Source organism: Asparagus officinalis, chromosome 1 (genome assembly GCF_001876935.1).
Source record: "Asparagus officinalis chromosome 1, Aspof.V1, whole genome shotgun sequence".
Classification (NCBI taxonomy): Eukaryota; Viridiplantae; Streptophyta; class Magnoliopsida; order Asparagales; family Asparagaceae; genus Asparagus; species Asparagus officinalis.
In genome coordinates this window covers 120,129,535-120,135,933 of record NC_033794.1, presented here as the reverse complement: position 1 = coordinate 120,135,933, position 6,399 = coordinate 120,129,535, and positions in this window count along the sequence as shown.

Below are 6,399 nucleotides of genomic sequence, written 5' to 3'. Positions count from 1 at the left end.
GGCGCTTCTACATGGACCCCAAATAGGCAACCGAATGGACACAGAAGGACAGTGCATCATCCAACTGAGGGGACGGTTCACCTGTTCCTCTTGGGTCTCCTATTTGGGATCCATGGGATATTATTATGCTCATTAAAATTCAAGCGCTGTTACAGGGACCCAAAATATGGGGACCAAGGAAGGGAACAGGTGAGGTGTCTCATTCCTATTGCATAATGAGTTGGTCATGCCAACTCATTATGCAATAGGGAGAGGACATCTCACATGTCCCCTCCATTGGTCCTATATTTTGAGTCCTTAAATCATTTTCCTTAAAATTCATTAATAGTTAAAAAACTAGTCAACGAATCTTTATCTATCGGATAATTGGTGGTCCAAACGATAAAGAAAAGAGCACTCAAGGGGATCATAAGAGCAGCCAAGTCATGAAACTCGTGAAAAAACACATTGTATTTATAAGAGGAGGTATATATGAACGGGGCTGAAACAAAGACTGGTTGAATTTAAGCATCGTACATAAATTATTTCTCCATCGATGAGGGTGTTTTTAAAAGAGTGAACATTTAGAGCATCTCCAACAGCTTCCCCATTTCTCATTTTTGAAGAATTTAGTTAGGTTTTTGGCCCAACAGATTCCCCATCTCATTCCCCAAAATAGGGATGGAGGAGAAAAAATGGGGAAGCTTCTCCAAATCTGCAGCATTCTCCAAATTTTTTGAGGAAAAAATGGATTCTTCAAAATGGGGAAGCTGTTGGAGTTGATGTAAAAATTAGTTGGAGAATATGACTTTTGCTTCCCCATTTTGAAGAAAATTTTGGAGAAACTGTTGGAGATGCTCTTACAAACTATGCTCATTGAAATTCATTAACAGGTCAAAAATTATTCAATGAGTCTTATCTACCGGATAGCTGATGGTCCAGGTGACAAAAAAAAAGAGCATTGTAGGGTCCACAAGAATAGTTACATTTTGAAACCCGTGAAGACACAAGTATGGTCTGAAACAAATTTGAGTAGAATTTGAGTACTATGCAAAAAATGGTTTCTTGACTAGAGAAAAGTAGGAGTTTTAGAAGAGTGAACATTGACAAACTATGTTTATTAAAACTCATTAATGAGCGAAAAAACCATTCAATGAATCTTATATACTGGATAGCTATTGATCTAAGGGCTAAAGGAGAGAACATTGTAGCGTCCACAAGAACAGTTATGTTTTGAACCTCATGAAATGACGCGTAGTAATTACAAGTAGAAGAGTCTATGAAATTGGATTGAAATCAAAGTGGGTTGAATTTGAGTAGGGTATAAAAATGATGAATGTGAGTACTGTACAAAAATGATTTATTTAAAACTCATGAATAGGAAAAAGAGCATCGCAGCGTCCACATTAACAGTTTCGTTTTGGAACTCGTGAAAAAACATGTAGTAAGTAAAGGAGAAAAGTCTTAAGTCTATAAATTGGCTTGAAACAAAAGAGGGTTGAATTTGGGTACCGTGCAGAAATGGTTTCTTGAGAGAAAAGCAGGTGTTTTAGAAGAGTGGATATTAACAAACTATGCTCATTAAACCTCATTGATGGGTAAAAAACTATTCAATTAATCATATCTACGGGATATCTGGTGGTCCAAGAGCTAAAAAAAGAGCCTTGTAGGGTTCACTAGAACTATTGCGTTATGGTACTCCAGAAAAGACACGTGGTAACTAATGCATGTTATGTGATAGTTTCGTGGCATAGAAAAGGAAATATTATTAGGAGAACATGTTTTTTATAGAGCTTTGCTACAAGGACCTACAATATGGGACCAATATGGGGGGACAAGTGAGGTGTCCCCCTCCTATTAGATAATGAGTTGACCATCATTAATGATGACCAACTCATTATCCAATAGGAGGGGGACACCTCACTTGTTCCCCCTATTGGTCTCATTTTTTGGGTCCTTGAGAATTTTTTTCTTTTTATATGGTGGTCTAAGCGGTAGAAAAAAAAACATTGTTAGGTTCATAGGAATGATTATGTTTTCAGACTCGTAAAAAGATAAGGGCCGGTTTTTCTATAGAGTGTCCAATGGCACTCTATAACAGAGGAGAGAGATAGAGAGAGGTGAATAGTGTGAACGAAAATAAATGCAAACAGTGGGTCCCTCTACTAGAGGTGAATAGTGTGAACGAAAATAAATGCAAACAGTGGGTCCCTCTACTATTCACCTCTCTCTATCTTTCTCATGTCTTATAGAGTGCTCTTGGGCACTCTATAGAAAAACCCAAAAGATAAGTAGTACAGTATGCGACTGTTTTGTGTTGAAGAAAGTTAGAGTATTATTAAATGAGGACATGTCTTGATATAGATGCTAATTAAAAATAATTAAATTACTTGGTAGTCTAAGCCCTACAGAAAAGAACATTGTGGGGTCCACTAGAACGATTATATTTCGAGGCTCGTAAAAAGATATGTAGTAAGCAGCGCACAGACGCACAGTATGCGACCGTTTTGTATTGAAGAAAATTTAACTACTATTAAAGAGAACATTTATCGATCAAAGGTGCTAATTAAAAAGTAATTAATTTACTTGGCGGTCTAAGCACTAGAGAAGAGAGCATTACAGGGTTCACAAGAACGGTTATGTTTTGAAACTCATGAAAAGACCCGTAGTAGCTAGCGCACGGTTCGCGACAGTTTCGTGTTGAAAAAAGTTGGGACTGTTGTTGAAGGAGATCATATCTCGACGAAGATGCTAATTAAAAGCAATTAACATACATGAGTAAAAATATTTTTAAGACGATTATGTCTGGAAGCTTGTAAAAGATATAGTTAAAGTACACGGCAGAGTTTGAGTGCTTAGTCCAAGCGAGAAAACAACACAGTTGAATTTGAGCGTACTGTAGAGAGACAAGCTTTTAGCCTGTAGAAAAAGAGCAACTTAATTGTTCTTTTCTTTTTTTTCAAGACATTGAATATTAATAAGTAGGGAAATTTAAAGATTATTCCTCAGACCATCTGCTATTGTTTTTCTTAAAATTCTAGGTAATGAAATTTTGTGCCACTTCTTTTGAGGCTTTAGTTCTGGAAAGTCATAAGAGTCTCATTATTCTTCTGACATTTTGTGCAATAAATATGGATAAAAAGAGTACCGTACATTCATAAAGAAAAAATTTACTTTGGAGACTCAGGGGTTGTTTGGTTCACCCGTTTTGTAGAAAAGTTTTAGAAAATACCTAACAATATCAATTTTATAATTAAAAGTTTTCTATAAAGTATGTTCGGTTTAAAAAATATATAGAAATGTTTTCTATAAAGTATGAAAAAGTACCACATTTTATAGAAATCAACTTCCTCTCAAAATAAAAAGAAATTGGTGAGAAATCTGACGCATTGATTTAAATAATAGTTTTTTACAAACTTGTCCATTTTCACTTCTCAACTCATTTTCTATAAAGTTTAATTTTCCTCTTTTCGTATTTTGAACCAAATAAAGAAAGAGTAAAAAGTAAGAAACACTATTTTTTAAATTTCTATAAACTTTTTCTATAATTTTTTATGGAAATACATGTAAATCAATTTTTGGTACTTTTCCTTTTTTTTTATAAAAATTGAACCAGAGAGCCGCTCAGTGAAAAAGCGTACGGTAACCGATGCACGATATGAAACAATTTTGAGTTGAAGTTAAGCCTAGCGGATAGTTTTTGGACCAAGACTAAAGTCGTTTCTGTATTACAGGTTCTTCTAACCCTCACTCGCTAATTTTAGATTTGATTTTATATTTTAAATGGAAAATATTGTAAACCTATTGCAAATTATTGGAAAATTTTGATATTCTCCCTACTAAAAGTTATTGGGATATTTTGACATTCTTCTATTTAGAAAATATTATCTTTAGGTTGGAGGTGCAGAAAAACCCCAATGCAAGAGTTGGGGGTAAGTTTGCAAATATCAAGATTTAGAAGATAAAGAATTTGAAGTAAAAAGAAATGAAGGAAAATTGATCTGTATTCCTTTAATCTCAGTTACAATTGGATTTCCTGATTACAAAAGAGAGGAGAATAAATTTAATTCTCCCCTTTATTTAATTCTGGGTTCTTCACGGTGGTGATGGAGTGCTTCCCTCGAATGCTCGCGCCGAGTTTACTCTCCATTGACGATCCGAACGTCTTGATTCACTGGAACGGTATCTCCTCCTCACGATTTGACGCTGTAGAGAACTTGCAAAGCAAGTTTTAGAACTCTTGATGAGTTGATTGGTCTTAACCGTAATTGGTTAGACAAGCCAAGAATCTCTTCTTTGCTGCCCCAGAGCCGGATCCAAAAGCCCCCAAAATCCAGCCTCCAAAAATCCCCCTCCCGAACTAAGCTGATTTCTTAGTTATTTATAGGGGATTAAGGGGTGTAACCACCTCCTTAATTCGCTCCTAAGTGGGGCTAGTGGGATGTAACCGCCCCTTAATCCGCTCCTAAGTGGGGGTGGAAATCCCTCAGATCATGGGGAGAAAACGGTTTCTGGAACCGTTCAACTCGTGTTTGAACGAGTCAAACGCAGGTCCTGCATTCTGGAATGAAATCTGCGTTCGGACGCAGTGTTCGCAAGTTGCGTTGGGCAACAGATGGAACCTGCATTGGGCAGCGGTTGGAAGCTGCGTTGGCAGCAGTTGGAAGCTGCGTCGGGCATCGGTTGGAAGCTGCGTTTTGCAGCAGTTGGAAGCTGCGTCGGGCAATGGTTGGAAGCTGCGTTTTGCAGCAGTTGGAAGCTGCGTTTTGCAGCAGTTGGAAGCTGCATTTTGTAGCAGTTGGAAGCTGCGTTTTGCAGCATTTAGGAGTTGTGTTTGCATAGTTTTGACTCTGGAATGAGATCACTTGTGCTTCGCCTCTGGGATGCAGGGATGAGTCTTGCGTCTTGGATTGAAGAGATCGTCGATTTGTAGTCTCTTTCTGTCAAAGCGTAGCAAATATCGTCGTTTTGTAATCTTTGCTTTAGCTCTTTGATATGTGAGAGTCGTCAGATTGTAACTCCTAATGTTGATTGTGAAGGTTGTTGATTAGAGCTTTTATCAGTTGTTGTGAAGGTCGTCAGATTGTAACATTCATCGATCTACGTGAAAGTCTTCAAATTATAGCCTTATGGAAGTCGTCAGTTTGTAACTTCCATGATCCGTGTTTGATGGGGAATCAGCTATCTATTGTGATTTTTAGACAGCCTACAGAACCCCCTCCAAAGTTTTCGAAAGTTCGCGGTTGACTGGGACGAATTTTCGAAATACTTTGGATCTCAACTCTGATCTTGGAGCTGTTGATTCATTGTCACAAAGGAGTTGTTCTCTGCACTCGCTTCCAAAGCACCTTGGTTGAAGGGATTTACTGCACAGGACCTCCATTCAGCTGATGGGCCCGCAAACATTCATAGAATTTTTGGCAAACCTCAGCCATCAACGGATTTGATAAGCCTTTACCGACTACCGTTTGAGTCAGGCTAGCATGTGGATTATCTAAGTCCGTTCTACATGTAACGTTGTGCTAAGAGAATGAACTCTCTTAGATTTGATGCTATGATTTTGAATACATAGACTTTATCATTTTTACAAAAAAGACTAACCAGCAACGCGTATTAGGCGTAGGCTTATCCCTACTTAGGATTTAGGATAAAGTTCCCCATGCGTGAAAGACATGGATTTTTGGTGCTACGATGTTGAATACGTAGACTTTGTCACTGTTTCTTCCTGTGTTACTTGAAACACTGAAAGAAAATTAGAAGCGCCAGAAGTGTAGTATTAACTTGGCGTGAATTTTCACTTAGAGTAAAATTCAGAAATTTTCTTTATTATCACTAGGATAATTCTAGAAAATCTTTAATCCACTGAGGATTTTATAATGACAACTTGCTATTCTTGTTGAAAAATGAATAACAAGTTCATTAAGGGGTTTAACTGTTAGAGGTGTGATGTTAACCTAACAGTATTTTTATGGACCTATCGCTCCGTTGACGAGAGTCGATAAGTGGAAAGTGTTGCGATCGGAGCAACTTTGAGGACCTATCGCTCTGTTGACGAGAGTTGATAAGTGGAAAGTGTTGCGATCGGAGCAACTTTGAGGACCTATCGCTCTATTGACGAGAGTCGATAAGTTGATTTTGTCAGAGGTGTTTGATATTAACGTGACAAGAGAATGTTGCGATCGGAGTAACTTTATGGACTTATCATCCTATTGAAAAGGATTGATAAGTGGATTGTCAGAGGTTTGGTGTTAACATGACGGGAATTTGTTGCGATCGGAGCAACTTTGAGGACTTATCATCCTATTAAAGAGGATTGATAAGTTGGTTTTGTCAGAGGTTTAGTGTTAACGTGACAGAATTTGTGTTGCGATTGGTGCAACTTTGTGGACTTATCGCTCTGTTGACGAGAGTCAATAAGTG